Source organism: Ambystoma mexicanum, chromosome 8, assembly GCF_040938575.1.
Source record: "Ambystoma mexicanum isolate Mex_15411 chromosome 8, UKY_AmexF1_1, whole genome shotgun sequence".
Classification (NCBI taxonomy): Eukaryota; Metazoa; Chordata; class Amphibia; order Caudata; family Ambystomatidae; genus Ambystoma; species Ambystoma mexicanum.
The window spans coordinates 737562775-737578492 of record NC_090929.1 but is presented as its reverse complement, the minus strand read 5'-3'; positions in this window follow the sequence as shown (position 1 = coordinate 737578492).

Sequence of the window (15718 nt, the reverse complement as noted above, 5' to 3'; positions counted from 1 at the left end):
CACTTAGCAGCGTCTGGCCGCGATCAACCGATAAGGATACGCTCAGCATTGTTAAAAACACACAGAAACTTCCCTTTCCTCCCAGAGACTGTGAGGATAATTCTTTCCTTTTGATCTGGGTCATTCACTGGTATAATTGAAAGCTGGTGGTGTGCTTAACGGACTAGGCGAGTTACTAAATTGAGTCTTCCCTGTGCCACAGGTAAAAGATCTCTCCCAGAGACTGTGGGGATATTGTCCACTTTGATATGCACCAGCTGTGAACTTGCACGGAATAGACAAAGCGACATAGAAGTATTTGACTGTTATCCCTTTACTGCAGTGTTTTCAATACTGGAAACAAACTGTACTGACTGATTCTGCTATAGTTACATCTCATCACAGGCAGAGACTTGGAATTGCCAGGAGAGCTTGGCAGGCTCTTATAGTCAACATGCCGCCGGTCTGCCAAGCCAGTCAGGTCAAGAGTTTCAATTGGACTCGCTAATAGCACTGGAACCGGTCTAATTTTTGGATAGAGTCTCCTCACCTCGTGACAATAACCAGGTGCTAGAAACCCCATAGCTATTAACATCGCTGTGCCGGTTTTCCCCTCCAGTTAGTAGTGCTGAGATGCTTCGGCAGGCGCATTGTGGCACAACAAATGCCAACCACTCAGTTCCTCAACTGATCTTAAACATGGTTGATCAGATTAATCCAGCTAAATTACCAAACATGGTGCGAGCGCCATCAGGTACTACTCAACAGGAAATCAGTAAGACCATAATCAACAAATCCATGGCTCTATTTAAAACTGCTAGAGAAAACCCTGCACTTCTGCCTATTTCTGGTCAACACTTGCTGGACCACTACTTTGTTAAAACAGCAACAACAAGCACTGAAATGAAATCGTTACCAGCGGCAAGAGGAAAAGCCATGCTGGATCATTCAGTGATGTCTGCACAAGATCATTTTGGCGGTTAGAAAGATCTTACTGACATAAGCAGAACTGAGTTTGCTGATCAATCTGTAGAACATGAGGCTACCTGGGAACAGTTTTATAATGCAGACAGTGTGGTGCAACAAACATGTGATGCATCAATGCATGGCTCACCGTCAGACCTTACTAACCTACTTGATAGGTATACCATCGATAATGGTCCCGAAAGCCATGTACATGTTGACATTGACTGCTCCTCCGAAGTGGATGAGCAACATGAAAATCCAGCTATACATCACACCAGGGGTGTTGCTAGGTCAGGAATAGGTCCGGGTCTACGCTAATGTTGAGAATATCGGGACTCAGGGCTAGCTAGCCTTTTGGTTGTAGCTCCTGGGCTTCTATCCGGGGCTACAACCAAAAGTCTCGGGGCTATAGCAACGCCTCTGCATCAGAAACTCAGGGAAATTGACGAGAGAATCAGACTGACCCCACCTACGGTCTCCTCACTCAACATGGTACTGAGTTCTTTCGTATCTCTTTACGACAACATATGGGCCGAGGTAAAGTCAACAAACTCTGATGACTGAGGTAAATTGCAAACTTGACCTCATAGGAGAGGTAAAGTCAACAGATAAGATCTGGTTTATGTGAACTGGTCGCCCCCACATGGAGGTCCACCGACCAAGACGGCGAATGGGGATGAGATCATTGAAATCTCTGATAACACCATATCTATCGCTATGGAACAAATTCCTGGCAATAACTCCCTTCCAGCGCCTAAGCGGGGGCAATTACTAGATGCCTCTTATCCACAGGTTTACAAAAGGGATACTATAAGGATCGATTTGACAGGTGATCAGGGCGCACCGGTGCAAGCTGCTTTTGCCTGTGGTGAGGCTTTGCTGGGACCTATGGAGGCCATAGAGGAGTGAACACCAGCGTCTCGAAAGTTGCGTCAAAACAGTATTAGACTGAACTACAAACCACTCTTCAGAAATACCATGTCCCCTCTCATCGAAAGAGAGTGCTCCGTTGGATTTGGGGAAGAACAAGGTTATAACAATTGATTCAACTGTGCAGACTGATCGGGTCACTACTGATTTCCTTGTTCCCTCAAGGATATCTCAAATAAACGATGTGATGGATTCGCAAGTTGCACCAAGTACTAGTGGGGACACTGGTGTGGAGGAGACTGCAGCCAAAATGCCCCCACACCCAAATACCATGATCTCACAGCTTGGCACTTGGTGTTCTTGTTATCTCATCTCCCAGAGAATCACACAAGTCCCAGGGAGAATTTTGGAACTGGCAGTTAGCATTATGATCACCCACAACAACGATTCTAGCATTTGGATATCTGGAGGACCACTCGTCAATACATTCTCACACAGCTTCCACAAAACAGTTAATCTCAGAGACTCCCATATGCCAATAGATATTAATAAGCAGAATATTCAATGTACTGTACAATGTAATCAGAGGAGGTCAACTCCATCCCCATTGCGCCAAAGGGTATTTTGACTAAAGGAATCCCAATCAAACCCAACACACTGTTTACCGGCCCCTCCTCCGATTTTGTGGCGCTTATGTAAAAAACCAAGTCTAAGAGATATGGTTGCTGAGAGAAGGCAAGTTCTTTTACCAAAGGGGAGTTGAGATAGATGATACTAGAAAAGCCACTCTATCAATATCAGAGGAACCTAACAGACTCAAAGACGGAATTTCTGCAAATATTAACAGAATGTTCAATCTATTAAGGCAAACCGGAAAGTCTGAGACAAGAACTGATGACATCTGCAGTCTGAGATCCCTCTTACCCCCCGACCGATTCATTCACTCTCTTTTGCATGGTACCTTGCAACCACCCCCCCCGCCCCTGTCTCAGGTTCTCTCGCATGTTGCAGAATGCTATGTTTGCTCTGTTTAGGGGTGGCCCATTCAGGACAGTGGTACTGAGGGACATAAGTAGTCGGTACGTGCAAACGTTGTAACAGGTCACTCGCCCCTAATGCCACTGAAGGATATAAATTTGAGGGCAAGGTTCTTAGAATCTGTGCTCCAATACCTCCTTGTTCCAAATGTGATCCCTTCTTCCCCTCAAATGTATATACTGATTTCTGATCTACCTTTATCATTTCCTTAAATGGTAAACAGAGTGATCTCATTAGGGAATCTCTTCTATTAGACATGTTCCCTACTCCATCCTCAGGTTGGCTTACATTCAAACATTGCCTATGTAATGTCCACCCGTTTTCCATAACCTCCCCAGCCTGGTTGATGAAGCTTGGGGTCAAAGAAGAGGTGGTTATCGGCTTCTCCTTTATAGGGGGGAACCGCTGCCCCTGAATGGAAACCCCAGGGTTAATCCATAGCAACTATGCTGCCTAACTTTAAGGGATCCCCCTCCACACCAGTGTCCCCACTAGTACTCGGTGCAACTTGGGAACCCATCACATTGTTTATTTGAGATATCCTTGAGGGAACAAGGAAATCAGTAGGGACAAGATCAGTCTGCACAGTTGAATCAATTGTTATGACCTTGTTCTTCCCCAAATCCAATGGAGCACTCTCTTTTCAATGAGAGGTGACATGGTATTTCTGAAGAGTGTTTTGCAGTTCAGTCTAATACTGTTTTGATGGAACTTTCTTTGCTAAGGTCTTTTCTTGGTGGGCTTGGATTGGTTTCTTTGAGATGGAACCATAGCCCATCAAGTGAACCAAATAAGGAAAACTGGCACAAAGGGAGTAGCTCCTCGCTACTGGATTATATATATGTTGACGACTATGTGTTTAACTGTTGTGCCTCGTATTCAGTATTTAAGAACGATTGGAGTGATCATTGCATATTAACAACAGTATTTGAAATCATATTAATTACCAGAGAATTTAGAACTCAACCAAACCTCCTAACCAATCTGAGAGGCAATGCAATTCGCTGGTCAGATACCAACATTAATCTCCTAAATCAAAATCTTAGTGCTTTGATGAATACAACCACCCTAGACTGGAAAATAAATAACTTTAATGTATCTGGGACCCAGAGGTTTATTGGAGATCTGATCTCTGGGGTGCGCTCTCACTTAGGCACTAAGATTTGTAAACCAGCAAGACCCCTGCACTGCTATAAAAAAGATCTAGCAATTGCAAAAACTAATATGATAAGGGAGATTAGACAAATTAAGAGCCAGAATATAGATGGACCTGCCTGTCTCAGTCTTATATAAAAAAAAAAACAGAACAGTCACCCAATTCAACTGTGAACCATTCAGATTCACCAACATATCCATAGTGGAAACTGAAAAGGTGATATCTTCCCTGAAACCTTGCAACTGTCAAGGACGACAGCTGCCCTGCACAAGTCATTAAGGACGCAGCCAGAGACTTAGCACCCTTCATAGCTAAGCTAATTAACGCATCCTTTAGAACTAGCACTGTACCCACTAACCTCAAAGAATCTTGGGTACTGCCCCTCCTTAAAAAACAGACCCTTGACCCAGCCATCCCTACTAATTACAGGCCCATAACGACGGTACCATTTCTCCTTAAAATTATCGACAGAGTAGCCTACCTCCAGATACACAACTATCTAAAGACAAACCAATTACTAGGTTCGCGCCAATCTGGTTTCAGACCACTACACGGCACTGAAACGGCCCTAATTGATCTTAAGACTCAAATCGACGAGTTGAAGGATAAAGGCAACACAGCTATGCTCCTCCTCCTTGACTTATCGGCGGCCTTTGACTTGGTGGACTATGCAGTGTTATGCAACCACCTAGCGTCTGCCGCCTACTTCTCAAGTGAAGCGATAGCTTGGGTACAATCCTTCCTGGCTAACCGGACGATGAGAGTGTTCTCCCCTTTAGCCTCTGCAGATCCAATACATATCACCTGTGGTGTCCCACAAGGTTCATGTTTCTCCCCCACAATGTATAATATCTTCACTAAGCCACTCTTCAACAAACTTGACAGACTGGGGATAACATACACTAACTATGCGGACGATACTCAGATCCTCATACCACTTTCTGGCAACTTTGTCGAAGATACAACTCTAGTAAATAAGATTTATCTCCTCATTCAGGCATGGATGGCCTCACACGGCCTCTGCGTGAATGACGATAAAACAGAGATACTGATCTTGGGCTCCGACTCCAACCTCAAAAAACTCAGTCCCAATTACTGTGCCTTCAATATTGATGGCAATTTAATCAAAGTGGCAACTGAGGTAAAAACTCTAGGTTTCTACTTCGACGCTATACTTTCTCTCAAAAAACAAACCAATGCCCTCGCATCCTCGACAGCCTACACATGCAAATTAATCAGGGCTTGCAGACCCTACCTCTCCAAATCCAACTGCATAACACTTGCCAACACCCTAGTAATGTCGAAATTAGACTACTGCAACGCCCTCTTCTCGGGGGCCAGCAAGTCTATCATAAACAAAATGCAAACACTACAAAATAATGCCCTTATAGCAGCTCTGAACATACCTCGCAGAGCACACATTTCCAATACTAGGAAAGAGCATCACTGGCTAAAAATTAGCGACAGAGTCCTCCTCAAAACGCTATCCCTCACTCACAAAGGACTGAACAATAACGCCCCACCGTACATTTTGGATAAACTACATAGAAAATCGTTCACATACCACACGAGAGCAGCCAACCACCTCTTGCTTGTAATTCCTAAATTTAAATTAAAAAAAAACGGACGGAGCCAGTTTCCCTGTAAAAGCTGCTTGCACATGGAATGCCCTCCCCTCTGCACTGAGAGCTAATCTACCATACTCAAGCTTTAGACGCCATGTAAAAAAGTGGCTCTGATCCAACGCCAACTAACTAACTCTCTTGGCCTGGATTCACCATTGGCTATCCACAGTGAATAACCACTATGTCATTCCTGATCCCTGACCTGACTTCCTCGTGGTATAGGAACCCCCTTCCTCCTGTACCCCTTATACATGCTTGCTAAATTGTTAATAACATTTGTACTGTATCTTCTGTATGCACTATTGTATGTAACTAAGCTTAAGTATTCTTGTAACTGCTGCGCCAGGCTACCCCTGGGTTTTGGTGTGCATTATCAAATAATAAACTAAACTAAACTATAAGAACTATTGCAAGTCAATCAAAAGCCTGCTATTATAGCATGATGCTGAGACAATGCTTGGGCTGCTGATCAACTCCTGAGTGAGCGAATTCTGGTCACAGATTATAGACCAGGAGCCCAATTATGTGGTAATACAACTAAACCCCATTCCAGAGTCTGAGTGGAATACTTTCTTTAAGAACACATTCGGGACTGGGGAATGTAACACTTTGATCTACAACCGTGTGATCTTATGTCAGTCAAAGGATCGACAACCAAAGGTTCGAATGGTCAAAGGGTCGACACCAAAGGACCGAAAACAAAAGGATCGACATTTTTTTATTTTATTTTTTTACATCTTTTTTTGGGCGGGGGGGGGCCCTAACCCCTGTTTTTTGTGGTAAAAACCACTTTTTTTCCATAAACGAAAACACCCAAAAAAAATGAAATTTTTTTTAAAAAAATCGATCCTTTTGTTTTCGGTCCTTTGGTGTCGATCCTTTGACCATTCGACCCTTTGTAGTCGACCTTTTGACTGGACACCAGATCACACTCGTCTATAGACACAGACAAGTGGCAGCCTGAATTAGAGATCTCTAACATTCAGGCACTTTTAAAAAAATGTAAAAATTCTGGAGTCTCTATCCCAATGGGCTAACTAATAATACTCTTACGGCCGATCGACTAAACTGGGCAAATGTACTTTACCTGGAATTCCAAGTTATCATTGGGACGGGAATAACACCCCCTTCCTGGAGTACGGCCCACATTGTTCCGATCTTCCAGTATGGTATTAGGTCTGATCCTAAAAAGTATAGGCCAATTTCCTTGATAGATGCAGAATGTAAGATCTTCTCTGCATTCATCTAGAACATCAGCCCTCGTTAAAACACCCCTTGAACCAGCAGCAGACAGGCTACCGCAAGGGCCGGTCTACCAACATTAACAGCCTTGCAGTCAAGTGCACGCAAGAAGCCTCTTGGAAGATGCCTAAAGTCTGTACCTATATGGCTTCAGTTGACTTGTCTGCTGCTTTCGATAGCATGGACCGGAATAGGCTATGGGTTAAACTGGCTAGTTGCGGCATGCCAGCAGGGCTTCTCAGGCTCTAAAGCAGAGTTTTTAAAAACTGCTGAATTCAGGTACAGCTGAGTCAGAAAGGGAACCTTAGCAAGAAAATCTGCTCATATCGGGGGGTTAGGCAAGGCTTGGCTGTTCAACCAATGCATGTCTATTGTTAAGGACTGTCTTGGTGTTGGAGGTTTAATCACCCCAAAGGATGGGTGGGAGAAAATAGCATGGCTCGCCTATGCAGATGATTTAATGATTTTTGATCAAACAAGGGTTGGTCTGCAGAGACTGTTAAAATCATTTGCAGGGTATGCCAGCGATAATGGCCTCATAATTAACCCCAAGAAAACTAAAATATTAGCATTTACGAGGAAAGGCATGAAGAGACACCATACCAGTTGGGATATTGAAGGGAGGGACACCTGTTAAAAATGGTCTCGGGGTAGTGTACTTGGGTTTTTCTTTTGGGGCTCACAAGGGCTTAAAAATAGGTCTAGACATTGTGTGGCAAAAGGTAGCGCAACTAAGGTGCCAGATAATGAAAATAGATTGCAAGTTTGGCAGATTTTTCATCAAACATGCCATTATGTTCTACGAGGGGAAAATTGTTCCCAAAGTATGGCCATGAATTACAAAATGAAATAATAACTAACTCATTAGATCGGTTTGAAGGCAAGCTGTGAAGGAAGATCCTCGGCATTCCGAATGTGGTACCATTGGCGGCTAATAGCTACGAATTTGGGATTATTTCATTAAAAGGCCGGGTTGAGTGGCGACTATTAACACTTGTTTCTAAACTTATGGCTCCCTTACCTGATTCTCTATAACAGACTCTTGATGCTGCTTTCAACTCCGGACACTACCCCAAAGGTAAATCGAACTACCCAGGGCTTTTTTATGGATTAGATGTGAAGCAATATTGACAAGAATTGGTTCCGACCTGAAGACCTTGATTAATAATCCCCTGAAAACAAAACGGTCCCCGTTTGATTTTGATTGGATATTGACAATAGATGTTTTACCCTCTTATATATCTATGATCCATCTCTTCCACAAGCATAAACACAGTGCAGCTCTATCGATAATATTAATTTAATTTCCAAATTGCTGTTATAGGGGGCTGTCACTCAGGTCACGTTTACTGAAATATTCACAGTCAAGTAAAATAGCTGATGAAAAAAATTTTAATAAGAAAAAGGAATAGAATAAATAAATTGAATAAATTGAGTACACGTTGGAATTTATTTCTGACTAAAGAAATAATGCTTAGGAGAAGACAGATTGCACGTGATGAGATTTGGTGCAGATTCTGTAGCCTTGAACCAGAAACAATTAAACACCTAGTTCTTGAATGCAAAACATTAACCACGTGCAGGAACACATATGACACCCTTTTTGAAATATAAAGCAGATTGTAGTGTTGATACTGTGTGGAAACGATGTTTCAATATCCAAAATGTAAATGAAGGCTTGGCACTAGTGGGAGTCCTCAAAAGCCTTAATATCTTGTAAAGCTGGTTGAGTGTCTTTACCAATGTATGTAACTCTTATCCCAGTGTATGCTCACTGATTATTAGGGAGCTGGAGGAACGAAGATTTGTATTCAATGTACTCAATTTATTCAATTTATTTATTCTATTCCTTTTTCTTATTCTCATTTTTTTTATCAGCTATTTTACTTGACTGTGAATATTTCAGTAATGGATATTTAGATTAAGATTCTGTGTTTATATATGTACACACTTGATTTGTATGTTTGATCGATGTGTCTTGCTTTGTTACCGAATATTATTCTCTGGTTTCTTCTTTTCTCACAAACTTCTGTGTGAATGTAATATTTTTTTTCTTTTGTACTTTTCAATGAAAATGTGTAAAGGTTTAATTTAAACCAAATACAATAAAATACATTTTTTTAAATTACCTTGGCTACATACAACCAGTGCAAGCAATCAAGAGCAACAAGATGTAAAACACTAAGTCGAGATTCGCAGAGAGTTCCACTTTCCCAACAGTGCTTTTTGCTTCCATACACCACCTATGAATAAGGAATGGTAAAACAAATCCTTGTCTAGACACTGAAGCTTTATCAAGCCATGACCAATATTGTATATTGAAATGCTATAATCCTACAAGTGGACATACCTCACACCTGACGGCTATCACTGGCAAAAGTAGACAAACAACCACAGCATGGTGGATCGCAGAAACATTGCAGGGGATAACAGTGATAGTAATATGTGTTTAGCAGGGCTAGAAGAATTGTGTTGTGCTGCGTTATCCATTTAGCAATCGTGTGCAACTGGTTTGATTTAATTGGGTTGGAAGTCTCTGCCTGGCTGACAATAAGATTTGACTGCTATATAATTCATATTAAACCTAGGTTGTGAACAAGGATTGTAGCCTCAGGCAGTCATTAGCTAATCAGATTTAGTAAAATAAGAAACAGTCGTCTTAAGTTTTATTTGTTGGTCAGAAGTTTGGTGAAGATTTTGATTACAGAATCTTACAAAAAGAATGTTCTTAAGAATGTATTTCAGTCTTATTGGTAGATTCACAAGATTTCGTTCCTGGAATGATGTAGTGAAAATATGTGGTAGGTTTGTGACAATGGGGTGGCCAAGCTTCCAAAGAACGATAGCAATCTGCTGTCAGGCATCCTGCGTCATGTTAATGCTACTCCTAGAATGTGCACATTTGAGTAAACCTCTTCTCCCCATAGTAAAATCCTCTTGTTCTGTATTTCCAGGACCCATGGACATTTTATCAAATTAAACGTATTAGTCTACACAGTGGACACATAGTCACATTTATTGGCATGTTACTGAAACTATGTATTAGAAATTGCTAGTACTGATAAGTGCAAATTGGCATATACAACAGAATGGCAGCCTTTCGCAAAGTCAATGGGTGACATTGCCTGGTATTTCATTGGTGTGGAGAATTGGTGGCTAAGCATTGCCAATTGAAATACTGTAGACCTCCATGGAATCGCTCCATATCATGGGAGGGAGTCAGTGAGTGATTTATAAAATGAGCACATGGCCGGGGTCCGGGGTTGCATCCTCCCAGCCAAACATGAGGCTCGGAACAGGTTTTTTTACCTCATGGCCACCATCATCCCCGCCGGGAATAAGGTAAGTGCTCCCCAGGCTCCACTCTCCCCTACCTCTCCTTTCCCTCACTACCCCTACCCCAATTTCAATATCCCTAACCCACCCACACCCACTTACCTTTCACTCTCTTAGCTTTCTTGTCCCTCTGTGTTCCCAGCGCATCTCCAACATGAAAATGGCTGCCATGGAAATGGAGAACAGACTGTTTTCTACCGAATCAATGGCGTCCATCTTTGTAGTTCTTGTTAAGTTGAGAAACAGCAACCATGCCATTTCTCAATAAAACAACTATTAGCATCCTGAAAAACATTCCAGGGGGCTAATGGCGATAAACCCCTCACGGTGTGGGATTTTACCGGGGCAGCCAGTGCCCAGTCTAACGTTAAAGCCCTCAGTTCACTCGGGTTTCTAAGTGCCCGCTGGGGTTTATTGCTTAAATGTAGGCTATTTACACATTGCAATTTTACTATTTGTGCAAGGAAAGGGAGGGACCCTCAATGAGAATAAATTCAGTGCAGGAAATTAACCAGCATTATGCCAGTACAATGGGGCTAGCTGTCCTTCATCGTGGACAGGGACTCACTAATCAGGATATATTGGGACAAGGTGTCTTAATAATGAAAGGGTAGGTGTTGTATACTGTATTTGTATTTGTATTTTGTATTAATTTAAGAATAATGTATCATTCCTCGGCCCGGGAGGATAGTTCGGGGCCAGCGCATTTATTGAGGAAGCAAGACAGTGCAGAGCAACACAGGTTTGATTCCCGGTCTCGCGCTTTGGATCTGGTGTCCGTAGTTAAGCATGTTATAAAACATTCATTCATTTCAAACAGAAATTACTTGCAAAGTAGTCCAAAACACAAATAAGCAGTCCTTCAGTAGAGTGCCTTTTCATAAGAGCATTGTTGGATTGAGTGGCATTTACCTGTTGGTGAAGGGTTATGAAAGGAAGGCATGGTATAAAGAATAGACAGACACAAGTGATCACAGTTCAAGGGTGTTTATTAAACTGTATATGCAGGTTGGAAAAACGCCTCATCTAAACATAAATCTAAGATGGGAGCAAGCTAAGACTATCAAATAATAATAAGGTAGTCCGAGTGGCGTCTTGTCAAATAAAAAGGCTATACTAAGAAAAACCTATTGTCAATCCTTACGCTAAATGCAAACTAAATACAAGAAAGAAAGAAGTGTTCACAAATGATAAGCCAGGAGGCGGTAGTCAGGGTCTCCGTTCCCCATGTTTTGAGCACGGGACAAAGTGAGACAATGGAGCACAGCACACGCTCGAGCTTTCCCAGCACAAGACTGCAGTTCTGCACTCAAATATCAGTAGCTTCGGTGGCCAAGTCTCTTCTCTACAAAAAAGTCTCTTGCCTTCGAGGACCTGATGTCTTTCCAAAATAATAAACCAAAAAGTTCCTTTCTGCATCTATATGTTGGGTGATCACTTTTCACCCCTGGTGTTCCCCCTCTTGAATGTCAGCCTCCCTCTGCCGGGTTCACTATGGCTTTCAACACAATCTTCTAATGTGATATTCATGAATCTTAATGTCTTTTTAAACAGTTCACTGTGGAAAACCCTCTGCCGGGTTCCCTCTTGTCAACTTTGCCAGTTACACAACTTCTTGAACAATTCTTACAGTGCAGGATTCACTTCCCTTAGCTTCACAATCATCTGCCAGTCAAAGACTTTAAACTGTAACAAGGATTTTACTAGACCCCTGTATGACCACTTTGAGCCCTTTCTTGTGCTGTTCCCAAGGCCTTCTGGTGACGGTCGTTTCCACCACAGCGTAATCGCCCAGAGTTTCTTAAGTGAACACCCATGTGGTGTCTGACTCCTCTGTAGTTGGTTTTCCTCTCTCGTATCAAAACAACAGTTCTTTGTGCTTTCTTCAATTAGCCGTTTGCTACGTCTGTTCAACACAGTTCGGTTTCTTATTGGCTCTCCCCACAACTCCAGGGCTGTGATGGACCGTTTGGCTTTTCTTGTCTTTTGAAATCAAGACCTGTACCACAGTGGCAAGAGTCTCTTCCCGGATTGAATATCAGAGGAGGAGGGCCACGTGTAACATTGACATCTGCTGCAACACACGCTGGCTATTGTCCGTGGTCTTACGATTCCTTCTGCAGAGGTTTCACAGGCCTGGCTTGGAAAGGGCAAGGTCGTTTCTCTCCTTGTCACGCTCTCAATTCGCATGGTCTTTCTCCTCCTCTTGAACTGCTGTGCTGAGTTAGCTCTCTCGTCGTGCGGTCTGTCTTGCTCGTCTTGTGCTCTCATGCTCCACCTTTAATCCCTGTTGGGAAGGGAAAGGGCCGTCAGGTGGGTCTGGTTCTGGTCAATTGTCTGACTTTGTCTGACCCTTGTGTTGGGACAAGTCAGGTAGACGGCTCTGTTGTTTGTCCGTCATCTTTCGCGGTCTGCTAAAGTGTTTGTGTCGGAAACTGGGGGTGGGGGGTAGAGTGTTTGGATAAGGTAGGATGGGAAAAGGTATTATAAGAAGGGAGATATTGCGTCTTACCCGTTGGTGTCCCACTTCCACTCCCCAAGAACTCCAGGGGATCCTCCTTCACTGGTCCACCCCCAGGAAATGGATCCAATAGTGATGGCCGTGTCCTGGCCACCTGGATGACAGATCCCCGGGGACTAGTTAGGGAGACACCTTCAGGTTTCTCACAGTTATGATAGAAGTATAGGGGTGCACAGACAAGTTAAATAAAGGTTTGAGAGTGGAAGGATTGTGAATAAGAATGTATCAACAAGAAATAGTGTGCAAATGTTATACAAAGACTTCTGGTGCAATCGGGCTGTCGTCACAAGGCCACTTGGGACAGAGAAAACCAAACAAATCCAAAGCTGTGTATTGCTACCCAGCAAGCCCAGATGCACTCAACAGGGACAATAAGTACCCTCTATTTTAAATCAAAATTAATTTAAACATTTGGCGCCAACAGGGCGTAAATTCTACGGTGTACAAACACCGCCTAAGTTTCTCTAGTTTCCAAAAGAAAATGTCATTACACAATTTAACGGTGTTAATAAGGATAAATTGTAAACACAGGTGTAAAATGAATGGAACAATCAGAACCAAGACATTAGAGTTAACTTTTGGTCACCGAGACAGAGCAGTCAGTGGGACGGGCAGTATCGCATTGGAGGAAAACAAAGGGACGCAAAATAAGTCATCAGGAAGGTATGGAAAGAGTGTAAAGGGAACGCGCGCGTGGGGGCAGCAACCGTAGCTCAGAGGAACTACGGGGTGCCCCCATGGCGCGGAGGTAAACACAGTTCAAAGATCTATCAGCAGCCGTCAGCCAGCAAGTGTAAAAGGCAACACATAGGTCTAAGGTCCAACTAGGAACGGAAACAGCAGGAGATACAACTAGTAGGGTCTAAACCCAATAAACAAATCAAGTGGAGCAAAGTAATCACACAATGTATAAAAAGCGTGAAGGGATCCTTAGAAAGGATGGGCGCGGGCAAAGGTACAGCATCCTGACCCGGGAAAAAAAAATTATAAAGAGGATTCTGAGAAGGGACTGGGCTAACAGGACAACTAAAGTGAAGGCTAAAAAGATGACTAGACAGGTAACATCAGTCGGGGATGAACTATGGTCATCGGGCGAGTAAAAAGATAAAATCAACCACAAGAAGGGGCAAAGAGAGTCACCTTGAAGCGATGGAATAAGTACAACAGTCCGCCATGTGAAAAGTCCATGTTCAGATGGTGCATGTTTTCAGATTTGAGACATAACAATAGTCATGAACAGAAAGGGTAGGCGGTGCTATTAAGATGACATGTTATTGACATGTTATTACAAGCAAAGCATACCAATAAACAGTTTTCCAAACACATAAATTTACACAAAACACATAAGGTCGAATTCGGTATTCATGCCACGTGGGCTCAACGAGTCCAACAGTTCAATCCACAAAATCTCCCGTTGCAATAGTTTACGCTGCACATCACCTCCCCTGCTTCCTGCTGTGATTTGCTCCAAGATAACACATTTCAATTGTGCAATGGTGTGCCGTGCTTCAGTAAAGTGTAGTGATACTGGTGACTTGAGACTCTTAGTACGAATATTCGATTTGTGTTCAGACCATCTAACTTTAACTTTTCTGGTGGTCATGCCTACGTAGTATAACCCACATGGACATTTTAATGCATAAATAACATTTTGAGCATCACATGTGCACGAGTGTTTGAGAAAAATGGGTTTACCAGAGTGGGGGTGTGATATGCTGTTGCCTTTAATGATGTTACCGCAATGTTGGAAATTGTAACATGGAATGGTACCCTTAAACACTTTCTGTGGACTAGAAGATGGAATTTCAGCTTTGACAAGGCTCTTGCGTAATGACCTACTATTCCTGTAGGCAAAAGTTGGAGGTTCATGAAACAGTTGCTGTAATTGTGGATCTATTCTATACATGCTCCAGTTCTTTTTGATGACCCTCTTAATCTTCATGCTCTGCATGGAATAGGTAGTCACGTAAACCAGTGCTTCGCCCGACTTGGGTGGTTTTGGAGTCAGTAATGTCTCTCTCCCAGTGCTTCTGACTTTGTTTGCCACTTCAGTGATCTTCAGCTGGTCATACCCCCTCGATGAAAATTTAGTTTCCAATAGCCGTGATTGGCAGTCTCTGAGATAATCCTTCTGTAACGCAGAAATTGGCTAAACGGGACGCTATCAACAGTTCTCTTAGGATGAAAGCTTGTGGCAAGCAACAGGCTATTTCTATCTGTCTTCTTGGTGTAGATTCTTGTCTCAAGAGTGTTGTTACTGGCATATATCTTCACATCCAGAAAGTGGATGGCAGTATCACTTGTCTCTGTGGTGAATTTAATACGAGGATGAATCGAGTTCATCATTTCGTAAAAGTTTTGCAATTCTTCTTCCGGCCCGGACCAGATTCCAAAAATATCATCAATGTATCTCAAATACAGTGGCAGATGCCTCATCCGTCTTGGTGAACTGAGAATATTTTCATGTTCTATACAAGCTGTTTTCTATCTACGCCGTTTGTTCCTACTTGTGTTATATGGAACACCCACAAGTGCTCTTTCCATATGTAAATAGAGTACACTGATCGTACTACTTTTTGTTTATTCATGTACGACTTATTGGATTAAGAGGATTAAAATCCAAAAGTTAACTCTAATGTCTTGGTTCTGATTGTTCCATTCATTTTACACCTGTGTTTACAATTTATCCTTATTAACACCGTTAAATTGTGTAATGACATTTTCTTTTGGAAACTAGAGAAACTTAGACGGTGTTTGTACACCGTAGAATTTACGCCCTGTTGGCGTCAAATATTTAAATGAATTTTGATTTAAAATAGAGGGTACTTATTGTCCCTGTTGAGTGCATCTGGGCTTGCTGGGTAGCAATACACAGCTTTGGATTTGTTTGGTTCTCACAGTTATGAACATAAACTAGGGACAGGAACTGGAGGACATATTTGCATTGCGTAGTCCTGAGGGCAGAGTGCAGGAGAGGTGGTGTAT